Source organism: Erythrolamprus reginae, chromosome Z (genome assembly GCF_031021105.1).
Source record: "Erythrolamprus reginae isolate rEryReg1 chromosome Z, rEryReg1.hap1, whole genome shotgun sequence".
Taxonomy (NCBI): Eukaryota; Metazoa; Chordata; class Lepidosauria; order Squamata; family Dipsadidae; genus Erythrolamprus; species Erythrolamprus reginae.
This window is the reverse complement of record NC_091963.1, coordinates 86,194,772-86,222,304: the sequence shown is the minus strand read 5'-3', so window position 1 is coordinate 86,222,304 and position 27,533 is coordinate 86,194,772. Positions and strand designations below refer to the sequence as shown.

The following is a 27,533-nucleotide window of genomic DNA, read 5'->3' as shown; positions in this document are numbered from 1 at the left end:
ATCTGCGTATATTGCAGTAAATATTTTATAATCAACGTTTAGTAGCGATATTGGTCTATAGTTTTTAACTTTTTCCATTGCTGTATCTGGTTTATGGATTAAGGTTATCAAAGATTCAGACCATGATTTAGGGATGTTACCATCTAGCCTGCATTAGTTAAAAATTTGTAACATATTCTTTCTTATTGTCTCATTTTCTATTTTATACCACTCTGCTGGGATAGCATCTGGTCCAGTAGCTTTATTATTTTTCTGCCTTTTAATAATTGTAAGGAGTTCTTCCATTGTTATAGGGCTTTCCATCCTCTCCTGTTGTTCTTCTGTTAATTGAGGTGGTTATATATAATATAATATGGTTATATAATGTTATTAAATGGTTGTCCAATTTATTGGAAAGTTAGAAAGCAGAACTTTATTTCTTGTTCTTCTACTGAGTCAGAATATGCCTGTGTTTCTGACTGTTGCAATGCTTTAACCTGTGTTTCTGCTCTTGTTGATAGTATTTGGAGTGATCCTATGAAACCATTTGTTATTATGGAGGACAATCGCTCCATTACCTTCATATCTGAAACTGAATATGTTGGAGCGCGTTCATGGAACATCGACATAAGATATAAGAATGCCAGACAATATGTAAAACAAGGATTCGTGAAGCTACATTATGTGCCCACAACTGAACAAATTGCTGACGTGCTAAACAAACCACTGCCAGCTGACCAACATGAATACCTCTGCAAAGGAATGTGCCTTATGTGAACAATGTCACTGATGACTGCCAAAGAAGGGGTGTCACACTGAATATTGACAACCTCTCAGAGACATTTAGTAATGAAAGAGTTAACTGTGTGTGCCTTATTAGATCCTCCTATTATGATGCAATATCCTGCCAGCTCACTTCCTTTTTCCTCACTTTTTTTCTCTTCCTATCCTCCATTATGTAAAGACGGATATTTGCGTTGTCCCTCGAGACATGTTTTATTTCTGTTTTTACAATAAATATATCTTGTTTTGAATAAATGACTAAGGCTTTTATCCATCGACTCCGCGGGGTTAAGGTCCTAACAGACTTTAATCACTCACAAACCGCGACACCCTCCCCCTACTCAACTCGCGAGGGGTACTTTTAGATTTTTCCGATTGCTTTAGAACTAGGTTAAATGAACTATGAGCAAGCCTATCTGGTGAGGCAGTTGTGCTGTTTTTTGCACTCCAGGGCTTTAGGAAGCTTTCCTGAACCTTCCGGAATGCAAAAAACTGAACAATGTCCATTGGGTGATTTCTTTGCTTCCAGGACTTCATGGAAGCTTCCCTGAAGCATCTGGAGGGCGAAACGGCCTTTCCCAAGGGTGAAAATCAGCTGGCCAGCATGCTGGAGTTGACATAGGGCAATATTTTGCATGCCCTCGGATATGGCTCCACATACCACCTGTGGCAAACGTGCCATAGGTTCGCCATCATAGCTCTTGCTAATAAAAGCCTTCAGAACAATGACCAACAGGTGGGTTCAGGCAATGATAAATTCCTAACTGCAAGGGACTTTCCCATAACATTTCAAAGAGGCCCTGATTTGCACTCCAAAAAAACCTTCACTCAATACCAACTGCCTTGACAATTTCCATTCAGTTTCCCTTCTCCCCATTTTTGGGGAAGTGATAGATAAAATGATTATTTGACAACTTCAGAGGATGGAACTAATTTCTTAGATGTCTTTCAGTGAGATTTCAGGTCAGGCTATCAGACATAGATCACACATTAATGGACGATCTCTAGTAGAATGGGATGAAAACCAACTTGGCTCTCCTTGACCTCTCAGCAACCTTCAGTAACATCAACCATGGTATCCTTTTGGGCCGGCTACAGAGTTTAGAACTGAACAGCACAGTTCTATATTGGTTTAGCTCTTTTCTTTAATCAATCAGTGGTGTTAGGAACGATTGTATTGTATATTTATACTGTTATAAGGCGCCCTGAAGCTCAAGGGATTGGGCAGCATAGAAGTCAAATCAAATCAAATAAACTAAGATACCACATTCCACCCACTCTTTTATGGCATATTGCAGGGCTCTTTCCACTCCCGTTAAATATCTAATGAAGCTGCTGAATGTGATCAAGGATTGAAATATCATCAAAGTGCTGCTGAAACTCAACTTTATACACTATATCCACATTTGAGTGACCCGAGTGATGTGCTACTATCCTCTCACAGTGCCTGGAGGCTGTAAAGTCTTAGATGTGGGACAACGGGCTAGGAATAAATCCGGGTAACAACAAGTGGCTTTGGGTTCATGGAACTTCAAAATCTGGATCTTTGACATCTTTAGCTCTATTGCACTATCCCATTCAGAACCAGTTTGCAACTTGGGGGTTCTCCTGGACTTATGATTTCTGCTTGAAAATCAGATCACAGTCATGTCTTGGAGAATCTTGGAGAATCTTTGAATAGCTTTGGTTATGCACCAACTGGCTTTTCCTGGATCAAGATGCACTTGGTCACTCTTACCCTAGTTATCACTAATTTGGATTACTGCAATATGCTTTATGTGGGATTAGCCTTGAAGTGCATTTAGAAGCTTTAATTAGTACAAGCAGCATGAGCAGTCTTGAGGCCTATAGAATGTCATGTTATACCACTGCTCTTTGAGCTACACTGGCCACTGATGCAGTATAAACTATTGGTTACCTTTAAAGTCCCCCATGGCAAAGGCTCAAACTACTTGATGAACCATTTCATCACGCTTAAGGTGTTCTGTTTGGGTCTGTGAAACCCAAAATAAAAGTTTGAGATCCTGTAAAAATTCCCCCTGCATATCTGAAACTTGAAATTTCATGACTTTGCATCATTTCATGGGTTCTCTCTATGAGAATTTTTTTTGGGGGGTAGGGGGCTTCTTTCTTGCTGAAAAAAAAAGTCCCTAAAGTTCTGTTCCCAGATCAGCCTGACCCAGATCGAAGATTCTTCATTTGAGGTGCCTACGTTTGGTCAATTTGAAAACTTTTTTCACTTGGAAAGTAGTCTGAACATTTCTGCACACAATGAAATGAAAATTGAACTGAAAAAAATGATGCTTATTGGTTTATTTTAATGAAAAAGCCCCCGCCCCCCTTTTTGTGATCTTTTTTTCAATTTATAGATAGTTTAGCCTGCAAAATGAATTCAATTTTACTAAAGTTGGTGTGGGATTGCTTATTGGTTTATTTTGATCAAAAAGCCCCCACCCCTATTTTTGAGCATTTCGTGTCAGTTTATATTTTTTTTTAGGCTACAAATCTCCAAGGGATTTCCCCCCAAAAGGTTTGATATACAAAATTGAACATTCCTGATCATAAGAAAAATATAAATGAACTGAAAAAATTGATGCTTATCGGTTTATTTTCGAATATAAGACCATAGCCTACTTGAGTATAAGCCTATTTGAGTATAAGCATGGGGGGGGGGCGCCTTTTATGAGCAAAATAAACCAATAGGCATCAATTTTTTCGGTTCAATTTTCATGCCATTAATGTTCAAGCTAGTTTCCAAGTGAAAAAAGCTTTCAAAAAGACCAAATATAAGTACCTAAAATGAACATTTTTCAGTCTGGGTCAAATAGACCCGGGAACAGAACTTTAATCTGCCCTACTCCTGCCTGCAAAGAAGCCTGCTGAAGATCCCATTGGTCAAGGAATTCTGACTGAACCTTCTCTATTGTAGTATCAACCCTCTGCAATATCCTGTCTGCTCTTTGGGGTGAGGTTTGCCCCCACTTTCCTATCTTTTCATGAGGGTATGAAGACCTGACTCTGCCATCTGAATAGGGGGAAACCAATGGGGGAGTACATCAATAAAGGTGGCTGCCAGACTAATTAGCTGACACCATCTCTCTCCTTCCCCCCCGTGCTTTATTCTCTCTCTGATCATTTTTTAAATTTAATATTATTGTACTTTTGTTCAGTCATATGGTTTATTTCTTTACTTTTTTATATTTTATATATTTATTTGTCCATTTAATTGTTGTAAGTTGCCCAGAGTATCCCCACAACAAGACAGCAAATAAATTTATTAAACAAAACACAAACAATGGCAAGCAACATAAACTAATGTCCTTTAGACATCTTACCAATTTGATATATCATACTGTACAATATATAAAGTATCAGATTTAAATATATTAACTTGTAAACTGTAGTAATATGTATTATAAAGTGTGCTTTATTAAGAGGTCAAATCCTCTTCCTTATGCGATCATTTTTTAATATTTTCCTTTTTTGAAAATGGATTATAATAAATGTGAATGAAACAAGCATAAAATAGAACATGTGCAAGAAAAAGCACTGAGGATCAATTTCAATTGTTTGATAAGTTGTACAAGAGCTCAGAAAAGAAAATACAATGCCTTTTAAATTATTGTACTTCCAACAATATTTGAATGCAGCCATATATTTATTTAAATGTTTATTTAATGTTAATTGGGTCTGGTTTAGAATTACCAGACCCAATTAACATTAAATAAACATTTAAATAAATATATGGCTACATCAAAGCCTGCTGAGAGATCCAGAAAAATTAAAGAGAAGCCTGATGTGTAAGTTTGTTGTATTACATTTGGATAGCTTTTATTAATTTTTTTCAAATATTGCACAACTTATAATCTCACGGTTTGCATAAGTGCTGTTACTCAATCTAATTTTTTGGATTTGCACATACTGAATGATAAACTCACCATACTGGCAAAACTGCCATAGCATGCTAAGCTAAAGGATGGTTGGCTTGTTTATGATTCTATGAACATAGCATCCTAAAACCACCACCACCACCCCCAAAAAAATCCCATGTCAACTGCACGTCGAATATTTATGCCAGTAAATATTATTTTCGTTGCTAATGGATTCTCATCACCTAGCTTCTAGCCAGTAAGCCAATAAAATAAAATAAAATAAATTCGGGCCACATCCCACGCATTGACTTATAACTATAACAGCAAAGAAAGAACTATCATAAATAGAATACTAGTCGTTTTCTATCCTTTTCTACCCCGCTTTATCTGCTGAAGAAATCTATTTTGTATGCAAAAATGGTTTTCGGCTTTTATCATTGCATTTTTATATAACCTTGCGAACGTTTCTCTATCAAGTCCTCAAGCAATCCAGGTCCTGAATATTCAAACTCCAAGACCCATCTCCTTTTCGGTATTACGAGATCTAGTGGTAAATGCACTTACCCTGTTAAATAAGGACAGCGAGAATCAAATGAAAGCAACCCCCGAAAGGTTGTCTTTGGCTCACCCGGATCACTATTAACTACCGGAACCCTCTGAAAGAAACTGAAGTGCGCTTGCGCCTCGGTCCTTCAGACTACTAAAAAAAAACCTTCACCAACCAGAGGCTCATACGCACGCGTAGGCAAATAGGCATTTTCAGTACCTAAATACGCCTGCGCAAAATGTTTCAGGCGGTTGTCAAAATGTAATACAGTACAGTACTTGGTATTGGAGTGGCAATCTGCAGAGCTGACGTTACACGGATAGAAGCAATGAATGAGTTCGGAGCTCATTAAGGTCTTTAGCGATCGCTGCTGAAAGTTTCCAAAGGTGCAAAGCGTTTAAGGATGGTGGGAGCAGACGCTGCGCGCGTGACTTCCTCTTGAATTTTTTTAGCAAAAGTCTCTTGAATGGCAAGAAATCTCCAACCATGAGTCCCGCGGAATTGGACGGCATAGAAGTCAAACCAAACCAAACCAAACCGACCAACCAACCAATAAATAAATAAATGATTCAAGAAAAGTAAAACACAAAAGAGGGTGGGGTATTTTTAGGCAATGAGTGCTTATGTTCTATATCCTTACCTGGAAGATATATAGCTTCCCTCTTTTACCTCGCTTTTACTAAGCGCTGACATATATAGCACATAGACTAGGTCAGGAAGGGCCCCCAAACTTTTTACACAGGGGCAATGTTCCCTCTAAATTTTTTTCGGTGTGGGTGGAAAAGTATAGTGTCTGAGCGACAGTCCCTTTGGGACTGGGCGGCATAGAAGAATAAATAAATAAATAAGTAAATAAGTAAGTAAATAAATAAATAAATAAATAAATTCCCTTCTTTTTTTATTAAAAGAAATTAATAATAAAACAAAACCAAAATCTATTTTATTACTATCTTCTCCTCTTATTCCATCCCTGTCTCCTCCCCCCTTGTGTGTGTGTGTGTGTGTGTGTGTGAACTCGTGAACCATTTCCAATAACAGGTGAGCTATTGGAAATGGTTCAAGAGTTCACACACACACACACACACAAACTGCTGGGGGGTTTTTCTCTGTTATTATTTGGGTGCTTTTTACCATATGCTTTAAATCAAGAGTCATTTCTCTCTCTTTCTCTCTCCCCCTCTTGCTCTCTCTCTCTCTCTCTCATTTTCTTTCTTTCTCTATTGCTTTCTTTCTCTCACTCTTTCTTTCTATCTCTTGCTTTCTTTCTCTTCTCTCTCTTGCTATCTCTCTCTCCCTCCCCTTTCTCTCTTTCTCTCAGCAGCAGCATTGGGAAGTAGCTGTGGGGTGGCGGCAGGGTGATCAGCGGTGAGGCAGAGCTCCGGAACGGAGGCACCGACGGCAAGGGGGCTGCGAGAGCGCTTTCTCCGAGCGCTTCGGGAACGCCTGCCCTGCCTCTACTGCAGCCCCCTTGCTGGAAGTCTGGGACGAAAGCGCTCCCAGCAAAGGGGCTGCGAGAGGGGCGGGGCGGGCATTCCCGAAGCGCATGGAGAAAGCCCTCTCTTGCAGCCCCCTGGCTGGGAGAGCTTTCGTCCCAAGAAGCTGCAGTCGCCGCAGCCGCCACCGCCGCCACCGGACACCGCCGCGGGGGAAGTCGCGCCCCAAGGCAGGAGGCGGCGGCATCGGAGAGGGGGCGGATCGGGCAGGCGGGGGGCAGGGCCAAGAGGCCAGGGGCGTAAGGGGGCCGGAGGCACCGTGGGGAGGCAGGGGCGGCCATGGCTCCCTTCCCTTCTACTGCCAGCACTTCCCCGCCCCTGCCCCCCCGCGGGTTGGCAGAGGGATGGGGAGCGCGCGCCCGTGGAAAAGGGTGCGCTGGGGGGTATTTTGGGGGGGCGCACGCCCGCAGCTTACGGGGAACGCTGCACAGGGGGCCAGTTTACTGTCCCTCAGACTGTTGGAGGGCCAGACTATAAAAAAAACTATGAACAAATCCCTATGCACACTGCACATACCTTATTTTAAAGTAAAAAACAAAGTGGGAATGTACTATTTAGAGGGGGGGGATGAAGTCTGAAATTCATATATGTTTCTGTTTTGTTTTTAATTTTCTTTTGTTGACATCTGATTGGCTATACAAGGTTTTCTTGGTTTATAGAAAAATGTATAAAAATGTTTATAGAAAAATATATAAAGAAAGAAGGAAGCACTTTGGCATAATTGGTGTACTTTTTGAAGGAACATTAAGGAGGGAATTTAATTAAAAGGAAAGTATGTACCTGGATGACAACATTAGAAAAAAAAATTGCAACTTTTTTTATGATTGATATTAGTTACTGACAAAATACCGCATTTTATTCAGGGAAAATTAGATGGTACATTGTATTGTTTGAATGTATGTTGAGAGAAAATTTTAAAAAAATTTACACACACCCCAAAAAAGTCCTTCCTTCCTCCGCCCCTCCATTCATTTCATTCTTCCTTCCTTCCTTGTTCCCTCCATTTCTCCTTCCTTCCTTCCCTCCCTTCCACTTCTCTCTTCCCTCTCCCTTTTATGCCTTCTCTCTCATTTGTTTCGTTTCCCTCTCCCTCGTTCTTTCCCTCCATCATTTTCTCATTTTTCTCTTTTTTTCTCTCACATTCCCTCCCCCTCTCACTTCTTTTTTCTCTCCCTCTCTTGCTTTCTTTCTCTCTCTCTCTCTCTCCTTTTCTTCTCTCTTCCATCCTCTCTTTTTTCTCTCTTCTTTTTTTTTCTGCCCTGGAACACCACTCACATGCACAAATACGTTTTGTGCACCGCGGGGCGGTCGGTTGCAAGCAGGAGCTCCAAGATGGTGGCACCAACGTTGGGTTGCCATGCATTGCTGGCGTTGGGCATGGGCATGGGCATGGGGCTGGCACTGGCCCGCTGGCTGGGCCGGGATGGAGGTGCCAGCCCCATGCCCAGCGCAGCGCCAGCATGTACGGCATCCTGCAACACATCCAGCCACTGCTGCCGGTGCCTTGCAGCCAACTGCCCTGCTGCCGCCCCACGGCTACTGCTCAGTGCCATTGCTGCCGTTTCCCTCCCGCTCGACCCTGCTGCCCTGCGCTCGCCAGAGCTGCCCAGTGCAGCCGAAGCACGGGGTTGAGTAGGCGCCATTAGGAAACCCCCCCCGCACTAACTTGTTGATGGCTACGCCATTCAGGATTGCAGGAAGGGGAGCTCTTCCTTGGCCTGGCGACGGTGAGGCTCTCTCGATGCTCGGCCTCCGCCCGGGCCCCACGGCCGAAGCGCAGGGTGGAGTAGGCGGCGGCGGCTGCTGCTGCTCCAGGCCCGCCCCTGAGCTGAGCTTCCTTTGGCTCGATTGCACCGGGTGGGCGAAGACATCGCTCCATCTTCGCTTCACCTTTTCCTTGCTACAGGGCGCATTTTTGCGCTTTGTCTGAGCCCGGAGGACTCGACACAGAACAGGGGGTCTCCCGGATCCCTAGGGGCAGATCGCCACTGCCCCGAAGGGTAGGGAAAGCCTCGCAGCTGTACCATGGAGAACAGTGCCCCAGCGGCTGCAAGGACGCGGCCATAGCGATCAGTCCACGAAGGAAGCCAAGAGAATTTTAAAGAAGTCTATAAATAGGCAGATCTGCAGAAAGAAGAAAGAAAAGCACTCACAAGTTAATATTTTTGGTATTTAACACTTGAAAAGTCAAAAGTGAAGATCTTGAAAGTAAAAGGCGAACTTTAAATAAAGCTTGTATCTCGGAGTGAAATCCTTTCGCAAAAAACAAGAACGGCTGGACCTACTTTCCTTTGTTAAACTGCTTGTTATGGAAAGAAAAAAGTGACCTTTTTACATTTTATATTTTACATTTTATATTTTGGATTATATATATCGCCTTTGTATTTATAAAACTTTTAAACATTTGGATTAATAACTTTTACCTACGATCCATATTACGATGTATATTATAGAAATAATTGGATGAATCGGATTAATTTAGAAGAAATTGTGACAAACTACCTAAATTACCTTTCAATGAACTTTATTTTCTTGGATTAAATTTTTGAACCTTTTTGCCTTTTTTTGAAATTGGATTACATTAGACATTTATAATAAAGAGAATAAAGAAGAACGAGAGCTGTAATAAATTGGAGGTATTCATTGAAGGACTATTTTTATTGATACTGAGAGTGTAAGGAACAAAGATGGACTAGAACTTTTTTCACCTTAACTTTTTTCGATTTTATATTGTTTGATTTTCATATCGTAACATAACTGCTTTATATAATTTTCTCTGTTTGTATTTTTTTGTGGAATGTGGACCTTGGCCTTATTTTTGGATTTAATTTTTTCCTTTGTTGCCTAATTAAAGACTGAGAACCAAGATAGAACATCCTGGAAAAAATTTAAACCTGCTCTTTTTTTTTGCTTTTTCTATTTTTTCTCCTAAGAAAACATTTTTATATATTCACTCCTTTTGATATTTTTACCTCCTTGGATATAATATATATATTTTAAAAGTTTTAAATCTCCTTTCCCTTTTCATATTTTCCTTTTTCTCTTTCTTTCTTCCTTTATATCTAATCGGAATATCTATTTTTAATTTCTTTTAGTTAAATTAGATATTTAAAATGTGTTAGAGTTCTGTTTTTCCCCTTTCTACACTTGGTGTATCCCCCCATTTTAACAAACATAGTATACTGCCTATCATATATTGAAGTGAATATCTTTCTTTTCTATTATTATTCCTTCTCTTTATTACTTTTCTAACTTTTCTTTTTTACCTATTCTTTTTTCTTCTTTCTTTTAAACTTTTTATACTTTTATTAAAATTGGTTTTTTAAAATTGTTTATAATTATTAGTTAATTATAAAGTAAAAGAAATTTTATTAAGAAATTGTACAATAGATTGTAAACTTTTGAGATATGAAAAGTTCCTACAGGGCACAAAGTGTGACATCTGTTACAACAACAACAACTCAAAAACAGACTTCCACTCCAACTCCAAGTCCCACCCCAAAAGTATCTCCAACATAAGAAGGAGATCGGTGAACTTAAAACTGAAATCAGTGAAGTCAAAGGGAGCATGAATGAGGTGAATGGAAATATGAAAGTAATACAACAAAACTTACAAGAAAACAAAAAAGAATAAAAGCAACAGAAGAAAAAGTACAGGATATGGGACAAAAGGTAGAAGAATATGAAGAACATAATTATGCGGCTTGCAGAAGCTTTGACGAAGCAATAACCAACCTTGAACTTCAATCCGCATCGCATGGTTTGAGATTTCAAAATATTGAGGAAGAAAAAGATGAAGATTTATCCGCAAAGATGGCAGAAATAATAGGAGAAATTCTACAAGCGGATCCACAAGAACTTATAAGAGAGATAGACTAAATTTACAGAGTCCAAACAGGCTATGTAAGACGGCACAACTTACCAAGAGAAGTCCACATTAAGTTCACAAGAAGAATAATCAAAGATGATATCTTAAAACAGGCAAGAAACCAGACTTGGAAACACAAAGGGAAAGACATTACGATCCTTAAACAAGTTCCAAAGAGGGTAAGAGAAAGTAGAAGAGAATACTACTTCCTTACAAGTGTTTTAATCAAAAAGAGTATTGTTTTTCGATGGCTAGTACCCTGACTTGGCAAGCAATGAAAACCAAGATAGAGAGTGTGGACCAAGCAAGAGCTTTTCTTGCACAAAGTGGACTGGACAAGATTGACCAATTACAGATAGAACTCAAGGGCAAAGAAGAAGAACGGGGGGCCACTGGTAAAGAAAGGGGAGAAATGCAAGATGTTAAAAAGAAACAACCACAAATTCAACAATAATTGGTGTTACACAGTAGATTACGTGAACCGAAAGAAACCAAAAAAATACTACAAATAGAAATGTCACATGACTTGAAAATTTTGTCAGTCAACGTTAATGATGGGAGGAGGAGGGTGGAATATAGCTCCACCGGACTACGGCTAAATATCAAAGGAAAAAAAAAATATATAGGAACCCCCCATTGAGTCAGCAACTGCTTTGAAGTTCTGGGGAGGCGAAGTGTCCCCGTTTCCAGAAATCCTAGATTCGGCGGTGTTCGTGGCGGTGGCGAGCTGTTTGGCCACGAACACGCCTGGAGTCGGGTTGGCGGAGACACGGAGGAATGGCGGCTGCTATTTACAACTGAGCCGCACTGCCGGGAGTGAGTCGGGTGAGTCGGAGAAGGGAACAACGGAGGACCGTGACGGCCAGGGAGAGGGAGCCAACCAAGAAACAACTGGTTTGGACGACCCAGACTCCGGGGGAAGCCTTTTTTGGAGGAGGTCTCCTGAAGCTGACGGTCCCCTGGAGGGGTCTCGAGTGTGCAAGGAAGGACAGCTGATGGGAGGAGAGAGCGTGCACCGAGAGGAAAGGAGAGAGGGGAGAAAGAGGGGCGACGTCTGAAATTGCCCTCCCCCCACTGCATAGACCCGAGACGCCAAGGAGCTGTATGGTGGGAGCACCCGGCGCCGGAGGGACTATGGAGGAATGAACTAGTGGGAGGAAGGAGAGGAAAGAAAGAGGAAGGAGGAAAGAGGAACTGAGATTGAGGCAGTGCCTGAAGCTCGCCCTACTGAGCCCACATGGAGTTTCTATTAAGACCTCATAAGACTGCAGAGGGTCTGGAGACCTGGAAGCATTGTAAGAGCAGAGGAGTGGAAGTGACTGAGAACCCAGAGAAAGACCTGAGAGTGCCAGCCAGTGGCAGTGGCTGGCACCAAAAACTTAACAACAATATGCCAAGATTTCTCCCTCAACAACATTTTTCCCCTGATCAATTCTTTTTTCCCCCAGAACTCACCTTTAAGAACTGGTGTCAGTAATGCTGGCTTGATGGATAGTTGATTTTCAATTATTTCCTATATTTTTTAGCACTTTAGAACCTTGCACTTTACCAACTTTAATTCATAGCTAAGCCTTGATTTTATACTATTAACTATTAATCTATGAACTTTTTTATTCTCTATTTTATATTGTGATATATATTATTAGTATTTTAATTATTATTAATTTAATTCATTTTAATATTGCTAGGGGGTTTCGTAATTAATGGATGATTGGGGTAGATATGGGACGAATGATTGGTATGAATGTAATGGTTGGGGTGGGTGAGATTATGGTATGAATGTGATAAATGGAAACAGTATGAATGATAGACTTGGCCCACCTGACGCCGGAGAGGCAGGAGGGGAGGGGGCACTAATCTCTGGGGTGACAGAGGGTCAGAATATTCCGGTGTTGCTGGGGAGAGGCAGATATGGCGGGGGCCACAGAGTTAGCCGTTCCAGGGGAACGAGGGACCGTTGCTTAATAACGGTCCCTTGTTCTGGCTCTGTGAGCTCAATCTTGGGTACTGGTGATGAGTGTAATTCTGGCCCTGGGCTCAGGTTGCTGCTGCTTAATGCCAGGTCGGTGGTAAATAAAGCTCTCCTCATCCGGGACTTAATCCTGGATGAGGAGGCCGACCTGGCATGCGTTACTGAAACCTGGCTGGGCCCAGAGGGAGGAGTTCCTCTCTCTGAAATTTGCCCAGCTGGGTTTCAGATATGGCATCAACCTCGACCCCAGGGAAGAGGGGGAGGAGTGGCTATTATAGCCAGGGAGTGCCTTTGCCTACGTGGACTCATTGCTCCAGAGATTGCGGGCTGTGAGTCTCTCTTGATGAAGTTGGACTTAGGGGTTCAGGTGGGCTTGTTTCTCACGTACCTGCCTCCCAGCTGCATGTCAAAAGCCCTGCCTGTGCTGCTCGAGGAGGTAGCCGGGTTGGCGGTGGAGTTCCCCAGACTTATTGTCTTGGGGGACTTCAATCTGCCATCACTCGGCGAAGCCTCTGGACTGGCACAGGAGTTCATGGCCACCTTAGTCTCAGACCATTGCTCAATTGCTCAGAGAGGAATACCATGTCGGGTGCAGGGTCCGACTCACGAGGGAGGACACGCACCCGACATGGTATTCCTCTCTGAGCAATTGAGCAATGGTCTGAGACTAAGGGGCTTAGAAGTGTTGCCTTTGTCATGGTCAGACCATTTTCTACTACGGCTTGACTTCCTGGCTCCAATCCTTTCCCGCAGGGAGGCGGAACCAATCAAGATGTTCCACCCCAGACGCCTGATGGACCCAGAGGGCTTTCAGACGGCGTTTGGGGTTATTCCAGATGCAGTCATCCACAGTTCAGCGGAGTCTCTTGCGGAAGCCTGGAACAAGGCTGCAGTGGAGGCTCTTGATCGGATTGCGCCTTTGCGACCTCTCCATGGCGCTAGACCCCGTAGAGCTCCATGGTTCAACGAGGAGCTCCGGGAGTTGAAACACCAGAAGAGACGTCTAGAGAAGTGATGGAGGAAGAGTAAGTCTGAATCTGATCGAACACTTGTAAGAGCGTTTATTAAGACTTACAAAGTGGCGCTCAAGGCGGCAAGATGCGCGTACCATGCCGCCTTGATTGCATCAGCGGAATCCCGCCCGGTCGCTCTGTTTAGGGTGACCCGCTCCCTTCTTAATCAGGGGGGAGTTGGGGAGCCCTTGCAGAGTAGTGCCGAGGATTTTAACACGTTTTTCGCTGATAAAATCGCTCAGATCCGGGCGGACCTCGACTCCAATTGGAAAACAGAGTCGGCTGACAACGAGTCAGTTGAGGTGACTGGGGCCCGTACTTGTCCACCTGTCTGGGAAGAGTTTGATCTGGTGACACCTGATGAAGTGGACAAGGCCATTGGAGCTGTGAGTTCCGCCACCTGTCTACTGGATCCGTGTCCCTCCTGGCTGGTTTCGGCCAGCAGAGAGGTGACACGGAGCTGGGTCCAGGAGATTATCAACGCTTCCTTGGGGAGGGGATCCTTTCCATCATCCTATAAAGAGGTGCTCGTGCGCCCCCTCCTCAAGAAGCCTTCCCTGGACCCAGCCGTACTTAATAACTACCGGCCAGTCTCCAACCTTCCCTTTATGGGGAAGGTTGTCGAGAAGGTGGTGGCACTCCAGCTCCAGCGATCCTTGGAAGAAGCCAATTATCTAGGTTCCCAGCAGTCGGGTTTCAGGCCCGGTTACAGCACGGAAACTGCTTTGGTCGTGTTGATGGATGATCTCTGGTGGGCCCAGGACAGGGGTTTATCCTCTGTCCTGGTGCTTCTTGACCTCTCAGCAGCTTTCGATACCATCGACCATGGTATCCTTCTGCACCGGCTGGAGGGGTTGGGGGTGGGAGGCACTGTTCTTCAGTGGTTCTCCTCCTACCTCTCCGGTCGGGCGCAGTCGGTGTTAGTGGGGGGTCAGAGGTCGACTCCGAGGTCTCTCCCTTGTGGAGTGCCTCAGGGGTCGGTCCTCTCCCCCCGCTATTCAATATCTACATGAAACCGCTGGGTGAGATCATCCAAGGGCATGGGGTGAGGTATCATCAGTACGGTGATGATACCCAGCTTTACATCTCCACCCCATGTCCAGTCAACGAAGCAGTGGAAGTGATGTGCCGGTGTCTGGAGGCTGTTGGGGCCTGGATGGGTGCCAACAGACTCAAACTCAACTCAGATAAGACGGAGTGGCTGTGGGTTTTGCCTCCCAAGGACAATTCCATCTGTCCTTCCATTACCCTGGGGGGGGAATTATTGACCCCCTCGGAGAGGGTCCGCAACTTGGGCGTCCTCCTCGATCCACAGCTCACATTAGAGAACCATCTTTCAGCTGTGGTGAGGGGGGCGTTTGCCCAGGTTCGCCTGGTGCACCAGTTGCGACCCTATTTGGACCGGGACTCACTGCTCACAGTCACTCATGCCCTCATCACCTCGAGGTTCGACTACTGTAATGCTCTCTACATGGGGCTACCTTTGAAAAGTGTTCGGAAACTTCAGATCGTGCAGAATGCAGCTGCGAGAGCAGTCATGGGCCTACCTAGGTATGCCCATGTTTCACCAACACTCCGCAGTCTGCATTGGCTGCCGATCAACTTCCGGTCACAATTCAAAGTGTTGGTTATGACCTTTAAAGCCCGTCATGGCACTGGACCAGAATATCTCCGAGACCGCCTGCTGCCGCACGAATCCCAGCGACCGATTAGGTCCCACAGAGTGGGCCTTCTCCGGGTCCCGTCAACTAAACAATGTCGGTTGGCGGGCCCCAGGGGAAGAGCCTTCTCTGTGGCGGCCCCGACCCTCTGGAACCAACTCCCCCCGGAGATTAGAACTGCCCCTACTCTCCTTGCCTTTCGTAAGCTCCTTAAGACCCACCTGTGTCGTCAGGCATGGGGGAACTGAGACATCTCCCCCGGGCATATACAATTTGTGAATGGTATGTGTGTATGTATGTGTGTTTAGAAAATGGGGTTTTTAAAATGTTTTTAATAGAAATTTAGATTTGTTATAAATTGTTTTTCACTTTGTTGTGAGCCGCCCCGAGTCTGCGGAGAGGGGTGGCATACAAATCTAAATAAATAAATAAACAATCCAAGGAAAAGAAATCAAATATTAGCTAAACTCAGAAAACAAAAAGCACAAATTAATATTTTACAAGAAGTTCACATTAAAAAACCAAAGAGAAGCCTTCTTAATAATTCAGAATTGGGGAAGCTTTGTACTAGTTTGGCAAATCAAAAGAAAAGAGGAGTAGCAATGTATATTGACAAAATAATTGAATCCAAATATAAAGTGATAGCGAAGGCAGAATTTTAATGGTACAATTAGACTTAGAAGTAAAACCTCTCGTAATTATTTCAATTTATACACCAAATGACAACCAAAAACAATTTTATAAAGAATTGCATGACAAAATAACTGAACTATCAATAGAAAATATGATAATAATAGGCGACTTTAATGCGATTTCAGATAATCAAATGGATTACACAGGGGAAAAAATGAAAAGAAAAAAAGGTAATTCTACCTACAACATTTTGGAAAATGAGCACAGAACTATTATTAAAAGATATATGGCATGAATGCCATCCACATAATAAACAATACACTTTTTACTCTAATCCACACAAAACTTGGTCTAGGATTGACATAGCCTGGGCACCAGCACACACAATGGAAAAGATCACAGATATTGAGATGGAAACCAATAATTGGGCAGATCACAATCCATTAGTTATATATTGGAAAGGTAAGAGAAAAGTAAATACAGTGGTACCTCATGATATGAACCCCTCGTCATACGAACTTTTCGAGATACGAACCCGGGGATTAAGATTTCTTTGCCTCGTCTTAAAAACATTTTCCATCTTACGAACCTGAGCCCGGGTTCGTGGGCTCTCTTACTGCGCATGCGCTCTTACTGACAGAGGGATTCCCCTTCCTTGTGACTGCCCTGATTGGATTTTCCATTCATTTCCCCGCCCACCGGGATTCCCCGCCTTGCAACTCCAGCCGAAGCACCTGGTCCAGATGACCCCCTTCCTCATCCATCTGCATGGCGGGAGGTGAAGCGCTGGAGGGGGGTGTCAGGCCGGCCCTCCTGCCTCCCCCCCCAGCCAAAAACCCAAAGCCTTGCTATCGCCGCCGCCGCCGGAGTCTTTAGCCTCCCGATCCTCCCCGCCCCTCGCGTGTGGCCGGCAAAACTGCCTACCGAGTGCTCTTGCCTGGCGGGAGGTGAAGCGCTGGGGTGGGGGTGTCAGTCCGACCCTCCTGCCTCCCCCCCAGAGCCAAAAGCCCAAAGGTCCCCACCACAGCACCCACTGCAGGAGACTTAAGCCTCCCAATCCTCCTCGCCCATGGCCGGCAGAACTGCCTCCTGAGCGCTCTTGCCCGGTGGGAGGTGAAGAGCTTGGGAGGGAGGCAGGAGGTCCAGCCACCCGACCGCAGCACTTCACCTTCCCCACCACCACTGTTTCCTGTAGGCTGCGCACGTGCGTGCGCGCACGCTCCAAAATACCGGGTCGCGTGCCCTTTTCCATGGGCGCGCAGTCCCCATTTTCCATGGGCGCGCAGTCCCGCGGGGCGGGGGCGGGGAGGCACTGGCAGCAGAAGGGAAGGGAGCTGCAGTCGCCCCTGCCTCCCCATGTTGCTTCCGGCCCCCTCGGCCTTTCGTCACTGCCCCCCGCCCAATCCGCCCCCTCTGCTCCGCCGCCGCCTCCTACCTTTGGGCACGGCTCCTCCGCACCCGGAACGCACGCCTTGCCCGTCTCAGTCCCTTTGCTGAGAGCACTTTCATCCCGGGCTCTCAGCAAGGGGGTTGCAGGAGAGGCGGGGCAGGTTGCGCACGCTCCCTATCTCCATACCAGGCCACTCGGAACATTCAAAATAAGAAAAACTTTCGCCAGCGAAGGCTTTTCTTATTTTGAATGTTCCGAGTGGCCTGGTATGGAGATATGGAGCGTGCGCAACCGCGCGCGCGCCCCCGACATTGAATATCACCTTCGCCGGCCTCTGCTGAGAGAACGCCTGCCAGCAAAGGCTTTTCTTATTTTGAATGTTCCGAGTGGCCTGGTATGGAGATAGGGAGCGCGCGCAACGGCGCACGCCCCCCCGACATTGAATATTACCAGCCTCCGCTGAGAAGAACGGAGAGAGAACGAGAGTGAGTGAGAGCAACAGACAGCAAGATAGAGAGAAAGTGAGAAAGAGAGAGAGAGAGAAAGGGGGGAGAGAAAGAGATAGCAAGAGAGAGAACAAGAGAGAGAAAGAGTGTGAGAAAGAAAACAAGAAAGAGTGAGAGAGAGAGAGAGAGAAAGCAAGAGAGGGAGAAAGTGAGAAAAAGAAAGAGACCAAGAGGGGGAAAGAGAGAGAAAGAGAAAGAAAGAGAGAGATGAGAGAGGAAGGAAGAGATAGAGAGAAATGATAGAAAAAAGGGGAGAAAAGAGAAATGAGAAAATGATTGAGGCAGAGAATGACAGGAGAGAGAAACAGAGAGAGAAGTGACTTGATTTAAAGCATATGGTAAAAGCACTTAAATAATAACAGAGAAAAAAAACCCAGCCTTCACCTGTTTTTATTAATATGTTTTTGGTTTTGCTGGTTGATTTAGTTTTAATAGTAATGGATTTTGGTTTTTTTAAATTATTAATTTCTTTTAATAAAAGGGATTTTTTTCTTATTTATTTATTTATTTATTTATTTATTATTCTATGCCGCCCAGTCCCAAAGGGACTGTCGCTCAGACACTATACTTTTCCGCCCACACCGAAAAAAAATTAGAGGGTACATTGCCCCCCACCCCAGCGCTTCACCTTTCCCCTCAGCCAAAAACTCCAAAGGTCCCCACCGCAGCAGCCGCTGCAGGAGACTTAGCCTCCCGATCCTCCCCGCCCCTTTTGCCTGATGGGAAGCGAAACGCTGGGGTGGGGGGTGTCCTGACACCTCCCCATCCCAGTGCTTTGCCTCCCACCGGGCAAGAGCGCTCTTCTGCCGGCCACGGGCGAGGGGAGGGGAAGCCTCTTGCAGCAGCTGCTACAGTGGAGACATTTGGGTTTTTGGCTGGGGGGGAGGCAGGAGGTCTGTCCTGACACCCCCCACCCCAGCGCTTCACCTTCCCCCCAGCCACAAACCCACAGGTCCCCGCCACAGCACCCGCTACAGGAGACTTAGCCTCCCGATCCTCCCCGCCCCTCACCCGTGGCCTCCCGAGCGCTTTTGCCCAATGGGAAGTGAAGCGCTGGGGTGGGGGGTGTCCTGACCACTCCCACCCCAGTGCTTTGCCTCCCACCGGGCAAGAGCGCTCTTCTGCCGGCCAAGGGCGAGGGGCGGGGGAGCCTCCTGCGGTGGAGACATTTGGGTTTTTGGCTGGGGGGGAGGCAGGAGGTCCGGCGCTTCACCTCCCCTCTCAGCCAAAAAGGCAAAGCCGGGCAGCTCCCCAGCCGCCAAAGGAGGCTTAACCCCGCCCCTCTGTTCCACCCATCGCCCGTGGCCGGCAGAAGAGAAGGGGGAGGCAGGAGGCTGTTTTACCAGATGTCAATGCACCCACGAGGCTCCCTCCAGGCAGCCTGTGCTATCTCCCCCCCTCTACCTGCCCCCCCAACAAGGATCCGAATGCCGGCAGCAATGAGGCAAAAGGGGTGAATTTTGGGCTTGCACGCATTAATTGCTTTTCCATTGATTCCTATGGGAAACATTGTTTTGTCTTACGAACGTTTCACCTTACGAACCTCCTCCTGGAACCAATTAAGTTCGTTAGATGAGGTATCACTGTAACTGGTCAATGAATAGAAATATAGTAGCTGACCCTGAGTATAAAAAATGGATAGAAAAAGAATTAGAGGCCTTTTTCAAAATAAATAAAAATAATGACACTACCCCACCAAACTTTTGGGATACAACAAAGGCATATGTACGTGGGCTAACAATCTCTTATATGGCAAAAAAGAATAAAGAGAAGAAGTTGCAATATCAAGAATTAGAGGATGAATTGGAAAAAAAACTAGAATTAGAAATGCAAAAAGATGAATATGATGATAAAATTAAAAACAAGAGAGAAGTATTAAAACACAAAATAAGGTTGATAGAACAAGAATCAATGGTGGAACAAATAAAAAGAGCAAAACAAGAATATTTTGGACATGCAAACAAACCAGGAAGGTGGTTGGCATATAAACTTGGGAAAGAGAAAGAAAACAAAATTATTAAAAAATTAATAGATAGTAAAGGTGTAATAAGACATAGAACAGATGAAAAAAAGGAAATAGCATTAGAATTTTACAGGAAATTATATGGGAAAGAAGAAATAAAAGAAGATTTCATTTTTGATTATTTAAGGACTATAGACTTACTGGTATTAACGGAAGCTCAACAACAAAAATTAAACAAACCTATTACAGAAATAGAATTACGGCAATCTATTAAAAATCAGAAAAACAATAAAGCGACTGGTCCAGATGCAATACCAACAGAATTTTATAAGTTAGATATTGAAATACTTTTTAAAAATATGTTAGAAATATTTAATCGAATAATAGCAGAAGGTAAATTACCAAAAACATGGACAGAAACTTTAATAACTTTAATACATAAAGTGGGAACTGAGAAGGAAAAAATTGAAAATTACAGACCAATATCATTATTAAATGTATATTATAAAATTTTTATATGAATTTTTGCTACTAGGTTTTAAAATATTATTAATGGAATAATACCTGAAGACCAGAATGGATTTTTACCAGGTAGACAAATGAAAAACAATTTAAGAACAATAATAAATACTTCAGAATATTATGAACTACATCCTGAAAAATAAATGTCACTTATATTTTTAGACGCTAAAAAAGCGTTTGATAATGTTGACTGGAACTTTATGAAAATACAATTAAACAAGATGAATGTAGGAACTAATTTTTTTTTTATATAATAGACGCTATTTATAATGAGCAATCAGCTAGAATTATAATAAACAGTGAACAAATAGAAAAATTAGAAATACAAAGAGGAGTGAGGCAAGGATTTCCAATATCACCACTATTATTTATTCTAACATTAGAAGTTTTATTAATAAAAATAAGAGCAGAAAAGGAAATAAAAGGGTTGAAGATTAAAAAGGAAACATATAAATCCAAGCTTTCGCGGATGATGTAGTTTTTATAATAGAGGATTTTTCAACATCAATTTTAAAGTTAATAGATCTTATAGAAGAATACGGGAAAGTTGCAGGTTTGAAAATCAATAAGGAAAAGACATAGATATTAACAAAAAACATGACAGAGCCACAGATAAAACATCTTGAAAATTTAACAAATATTAAAGTTACAAAAAAGGTGAAATATTTAGGCATATGGATTACCTCCAAAGCTATATCTTTAAAATCTTTATCCCTAGTTGGAAGAATCTCCACAATCAAAATGAATATCCTCCCTAAAGTATTATTTCTTTTTCAAGTCATTCCAATTAATCCTGGGTCAAATTTTTAAAAAGAATTAAATAGCATTACAGTGGTACCTCGAGATACGAGTTTAATTCGTTCCGGACCTGGGCTCTTAAGTCGAGCAGCTCTTATCTCGAACGACTTTTCCCCATAGGAATTAATGTAAATAATTTTAATTGGTTCCAGCCCTCAAAAAACTCACAAAGTTAGTCTAAATTATGCAGAAAGACATGTTTTTAATGAAGAAATGTACATGTACATATAAATGAATAATGAAGTTTCTTTCACTTAACTTGTAAACTTTCTTAAACTTTTAAATTTACATATGTTCAACTTCTCTGCCACCCAATCCTGTAGGACAGAGGTCCCCAACCCTTTTTGCACCAGGGACCGGCTTTAAGCGATCAAGAGAGGAATGGGTGAATGAATGGACGGAGGGTGGGAAGGAAGGAAGGAAAGAGGGAAGGGACAGGAACAGAGGAAGGAAGCAAGGAAACTTATGAAAGGGGAGAGTAAGAGAGGAATGAGTGAAGGGAGGGAGGGAAGAAGGTGGGAAGGAGAAAGAAAAGAAGAAATAGAGGAATGGAAGGTAAAAGAGAGAAAGAAAAAGAGAAAGAAAGAAAGAAAGCAAGAAAGAAAGAAAGAAAGAAAGAAAGGGGGAAGGGACAGGAACAGAGGAAGGAAGCAAGGAAACTTATGAAATGGGAGAGTAAGAGAGGAATGAGTGAAGGGAGGGAGGGAAGAAGGTGGGAAGGAGAAAGAAAAAGAAGAAATAGAGGAAGGGAAGGTAAAAGAGAGAAAGAAAAAGAGCAAGAAAGAAAGAAAGAAAGAAAGAAAGAAAGGGGGAAGGGACAGGAACAGAGGAAGGAAGCAAGGAAACTTATGAAAGGGGAGAGTAAGAGAGGAATGAGTGAAGGGAGGGAGGGAGGGAAGAAGGTGGGAAGGAGAAAGAAAAGAAGAAATAGAAGGGAAGGTAAAAGAGAGAAAGAAAAAGAGCAAGAAAGAAAGCTGCAAGCACCCCCCCGAGCCCCCCAGGCCGGCTGCAACCTTTTAAAACACGCGCGCCGCTTCGCAGCTGTCTCCTGAAGCCGAACGCGGAAGTTAGCGTTTGGCTTCAGGAGACAGCTCCTTGGCGCTTGTATCTCGAATTTGGGCTTGTAAGTAGAACAAAAATATCTCTCCCCTCCCAGCTCTTATCTCGAGTTGCTCTTAAGTAGAGCAGCTCTTATGTCGGGGTTCCACTGTACAAAAAAATTTATATGGCAAGGCAAGAAACCAAGAATAAAACAAAATTCATTAGAAGACCGTTAAAGAAAGAGGAGGCCTCGGCCTCCCCAATTGGAAGTTATATTATCAAGCCACCGCTTTAGCATGAATAAAAGAATGGTTAATTCTTGAAAATCGAAGATTACTCAATTTAGAAGGCCATGATTTAATGTTACGCTGGCATGCCTTTATATGGTATGAAAAGTTTAAAACCCATTCATATTTTAAAAGTAATGTTATCAGAAAAGCGTTGGTAGATGTTTGGAATGAAATAAGGAAAAATCATTTTTTAGTAATGCTAGAATGGATTTCACCAATTGAGGCCATTTCACACCCAAACCTTTTAAAAGATGGGAAGATATGGAAATATGGAGATTTATGGGACAATCAATTAAAATTAAGAACTAAACAAGAACTACAAGAGATAGGTGTCAATATAGATTGGTGGCAGTATGCACAGATTAATTCTAGATACCAAGAGGATATCAGAACTTTTATTTTTAAAAAAGAAAATAACATACTTGGGAAATTATTGACTCAAAATCAAGGGAAATTAATTGGAAAGTTATATAAATATTTAATAAACTATAAAATGATAGGTTAGATATTGAAAGACAGTATGACCAGTTGGTGCAAAAATTTTGGAAAAGAAATAAATTTGGAAACATGGAAAAAGGTATGGATATATAATTGGAAAATAACAAAATCAATTTCCTTTAAAGAAAATCAAATTAAGATGTTTTACAGATGGCACCTTCCACCATATAGGATTTCAAAGATGTTCCCTAATATTTCTCCTGTTTGTTGGAAATGTAAAAAAGAAATCGGTACAAACAGTGGTACCTCGGTACTCGAACGCTTCCTTTCTCGTACATTTCGGATAACGAACAAAATTTTCGGCAAAAATTTGCTTCGGTATCTGAACAAAAATTCAGATACCGAACAGCCAGAGAAAATTTTGTTCATTATCCGAAATGTAATCCCGGCAGCTTCAGGGGGCTGAGGAGCTCTCTAAGAGCTCCAAGCTGCAGGAAGGGTGGGGGCTACTGCAATCTTGGCAGCTTCTGGGGGCTCCTTTCCTCATTGCTTCCTTTTATTACCTGTAAGCAGCTTCAAAAACTTTCTCCTTCCCTGTGGCTGCAACAGCGGCGGCTTCCCTTCCAGTAGCAAGAGTGCCGGGAAGTCACGTAATGAAGGGAAGCTGCTGGAGCGGCAGCAACTGTTGAGATGGCTCCGGCGGCTTCCCTTCATCACGTGACGTTCCCGGCGCTGTTGCTACTGGAAGGGAAGCCACCGCTGTTGCAGCCACAGGGAAGGAGAAAGTTTTTGAAGCTGCTTACAGGTAATAAAAGGAAGCAATGAGGAAAAGAGCCCCCAGAAGCTGCCAAGATTGCAGCAGCCCCCACCCTTCCTGCAGCTTGGAGCTCTTAGAGAGCTCCTCAGCCCCCTGAAGCTGCCGGGATGGCAGCTTCTGGGGGCTCCTTTCCTCATTGCTTCCTTTTATTACCTGTAAGCAGCTTCAAAAACTTTCTCCTTCCCTGTGGCTGCAACAGCGGCAGCTTCCCTTCCAGTAGCAAGAGCGCCGGGAAGTCACGTAATGAAGGGAAGCTTCTGGAGTGGCAGCAACTGCTGAGATGGCTCCAGCAGCTTCCCTTCATCACGTGACGTTCCCGGCGCTCTTGCTACTGGAAGAGAAGCCGCCGCTGTTGCAGCCACAGGGAAGGAGAAAGTTTTTGAAGCTGCTTACAGGTAATAAAAGGAAGCAATGAGAAAAAGAGCCCCCCAAAGCTGCCGGGGTTGCAGCAGCCCCCACCTTTCCTGCAGCTTGGAGTAGCGAATTTATTTATCCCATTGGAAATAAAGAAAATAGATTTCATTGGTTCCCAGCGAGTTAACAGGAGCTGGGAACCAATTAAATCCATTTCCATTATTTCCTATGGGATAAATAAATTCGGTACTCGACCAAATCGGTTCTCGACCAAACTTCTGGAACGAATTGTGGTCGAGTACTGAGGTACCACTGTATTTTCATACATGGTGGACTTGCCCTGAAGCTAAGATTTATTGGAACAAAGTAGAAAAATGGTTAAAGGAAATAACGAATAAGAAGATTAAAAAGACTCCAGAATTCTTCCTACTAGGTATTTGTGACACTAAATATAAAAAAGAAATATATTATTTACATATTTTAGTAGCGGCAAGAATTACATTTGCGCAAAAAATGGAAAGAAAAGGAAATACCAAAAGATGAAGAAGTATTTAAAAAAATTATGGAATGTGCAGAATTAGACATGATGACAAGACGGTTAAATAACCAAATGGAAACAGAATTTTATAAAATTTGGGATAAAGTGTATAATTGGTGGAATGCTAAAAAACAGTTTTAATAATACATGAACAAATTTTAAAATGTTTGCACTTATTAAATTAAATATACAATAGTAGTATGTTAAGAAATTTAAAGGATAAGGTTTTTAGATTGAGTAGGTGATTTCAATAATTTTATTATATTGTTAAAATAGATATAAAGAAGTAGATTTTAAATGGAATAATTACATAGTATTGTAGGACTTTAAGAAATTTTAAGTGTAAATTTTTTATTAGTTTAATTAATTGATTTTAATTAGTTTAATTACATTATTAAAATGATATTTTAGTAATACATTGACAAAAATTTATAGATATTAGAATTGATTTTAATTATATGAACTATAATATAAAAATGGAAATATAGATGTAGATTTTATAGGAAACCAAAGTATTATAAACTGTATTTCTGTATTGACCTGATTATAGTTAGACTTATTTTTTCTGTATTAGTTAGACTTCTGTGATTAGCAGAGCAATGGTAGCTCCTTTAAATGTTAAATGTTGTTTGTATTGTCTGTCTTAAAGAAAAATAATAAAAATATGATTTAAAAAAATTAAATGTTTGATATTTTTAAACATCCCACTTTTTTCTTCATATACTTTTGTGTTTTGATCCTTTTATCTTCCTTGTAACATCAAACACCTCCTTATATTACTAATGGTTAACTTTTGCACTTTATTTACCATCCATTATTTTATTGCCTTTCTGGGAATATTCATTTTTTAAATCTGCACTCAAGAGTTATGTAATAATGAGTAAATATGGATTATAAAGACTTAAAATATTTACTTTAGCGATCTGTATACATGCATTCCAGTTACTTTGAACAGAGACTGAAAAAGCTAAACTGGTTTAAAATCAGGCAAATCTGAATTCTGCTTACAAGGCTGTTGATCAAATTGATCTCACTCCAAATATTTAACCGAGATTTCCCAGCTCATCTTCAAAAGGCAAATGCACTCCATAATCAGCAAATAGATATGTCTCAAAGCATTGTGCTTTGCTTTGAAATTTATTATAGTATTTTAGAATAATTGCTAGAATATAATTCCATAGCCTCCTTTCAGCAGTTAAAAGTTGACTCTGAGACTAAATATTGACAAGAAAATGATCAAGAGATACTGCTTATTCCTTTGTTTTTTGTGTCCATAGTTTTATGGGGTCTTCACCTATTTCTTTTTATAATTCCACAAACAGCAATTGTGTCAGAAATCAAATTTATTTCTCTGCACAGTATACAACGTATTGAAGCAGAATCACAAATACATCTACTGTATATGTATTGTTAGTCTCCAAAGTGAAGGCAAAGAAATATTGCAAAATGGGGACCACTGGAATACCGAAGATGGTGCATATCTCAAGAATGATAAGTAGGAAAGACAGGAATCACAGTGATAATAGTGGCTGGATATGACATAATCAGCGTTCTAGGATTGAAATTTACAGTCCATTCTGAAATTTCTGTATGTAGGAAGTTAGCATTCAACCCTCTCCTAGGAAAATGAGGTATTTTAGGAAATATTAAAAGGGCAGAGTGTTTCCCCTAAAAGGATCCTTAAGCCTGGGCCAGTCTATTCTACATAATAAATATCTATCTCCTTCAGGCAGAGCCACAGTAGGAATTGCCCAAAGTCCTTTCATTACATCATCAACCAGCAAGAGTCAACCAAGCCTGGGACTCAAAAGACAACCTACAAATTACCCTTGCATGTCCTCATGGGAGTTTGAAAAATCAGAACACAAGCTCAAATTTGAAGCCCAACAGAGGGCATAAAACCCAGATACTCTCAATATGTGTCCTTTTTTTGCCCAGGATGTCAAGCCATATGATTGTGTTCATCAATAAACCGTCTGTCCAAGCAGTCTCCATGTTTCCAGTGTCTTTCTCACCACTTGGAATGGAACCCAGATATAATTTTTTTCCAACATGTCAATTTTGTTATGCTGCAGCCTGATTCTACAGCGGTTGAAATTCATTTTTCTCTCATTAATCTATATTCAGTACCCTATAATAACAACATGAAAACAATTTTAAAATGTCTGTAAATTTATTAAAAAGAAACAACTGATATTCATATGCTCCTGAATTGTGCACTACCGATTCCCAGACAAACTGCAGCCTTCTAAATTCCTAATATCCAGCTCCACCCCAGAGCCTGAGAAAGAGCCAGTATGTGAAGGGGTTAGCCTGGAAGAAGAGCCCACCCTCTGAGGAAAATGAGATGGGGCTCAGCGAAGTGGGGAGAAATTTGTAATCATCTAGATATTTTGCAGGATGCACCATCCAGAATGGGAGATTCTTCAATCACAAGGGCAGAAGGATTCCTTTGAACTGGCATCACTCCCTCCCAAGTTCCTATGAGAATACAGACAATGAAGCTGATATGAAAGGAGGTGGAGACTGTTGTGGGGAACAAGTGAAATTGGGAAACACCCAACCAGGCAGGAGGGAGTCTTCAGGTGTGGAATTAGCTGAGTCATTGTTTCCTGGCTAAATTTGACAGCCTGAAAGAAACATCCTATATAGTAGGCAGAATATAATAAAACAGGGAGCTTGAACTTTATGCATGTAGGTCTGGTTATTTATGCTTAACAATATTCAAAATCTACCTCATATCTCTTCACAAAGGATAAAGCTATTATGGTTTGTCAGGCTCTTATAATTGTCTAGGGATCTGACTGGAAGGCAAAATTGTCCCTTTTTCAAATTACTGAATTGGACAGTGAGAAGGGTATGTGGGTGAGGATGTATTTCATGCTCAGGCCCAGACAAACCTAGGTTTCTGAAGAAGTGCCATTATTTTTCCATGATTTGTCTATCTATTCTAATCACTTGATTCTGGGCAAGTGGGAGGGGCACTGAGTTGGCTATGCAATCCAAGCATGGGCCTGTGGTAATGTGAGTGTCTGGTTTGAGAACTGTGGTGATT

At 42.3% G+C, this 27,533-nt stretch overlaps 1 protein-coding gene across 2 annotated transcripts in view; it reads right to left on the bottom strand.

Annotated features, from left to right (window-relative positions):
- EXOC3 (exocyst complex component 3) overlaps positions 1-5,345 on the bottom strand; it is a 145,286-nt gene extending 139,941 nt beyond the window's left edge. The window contains exon 1 of one of the 2 annotated variants that reach the window (XM_070727750.1): positions 5,199-5,345. The gene's annotated coding sequence lies outside the window, so the exon portion shown is untranslated. The remainder of the gene's footprint in view (positions 1-5,198) is intronic. The other variant, XM_070727751.1, reaches the window with a different exon arrangement.
- Positions 5,346-27,533: the final 22,188 nt, after the last annotated feature.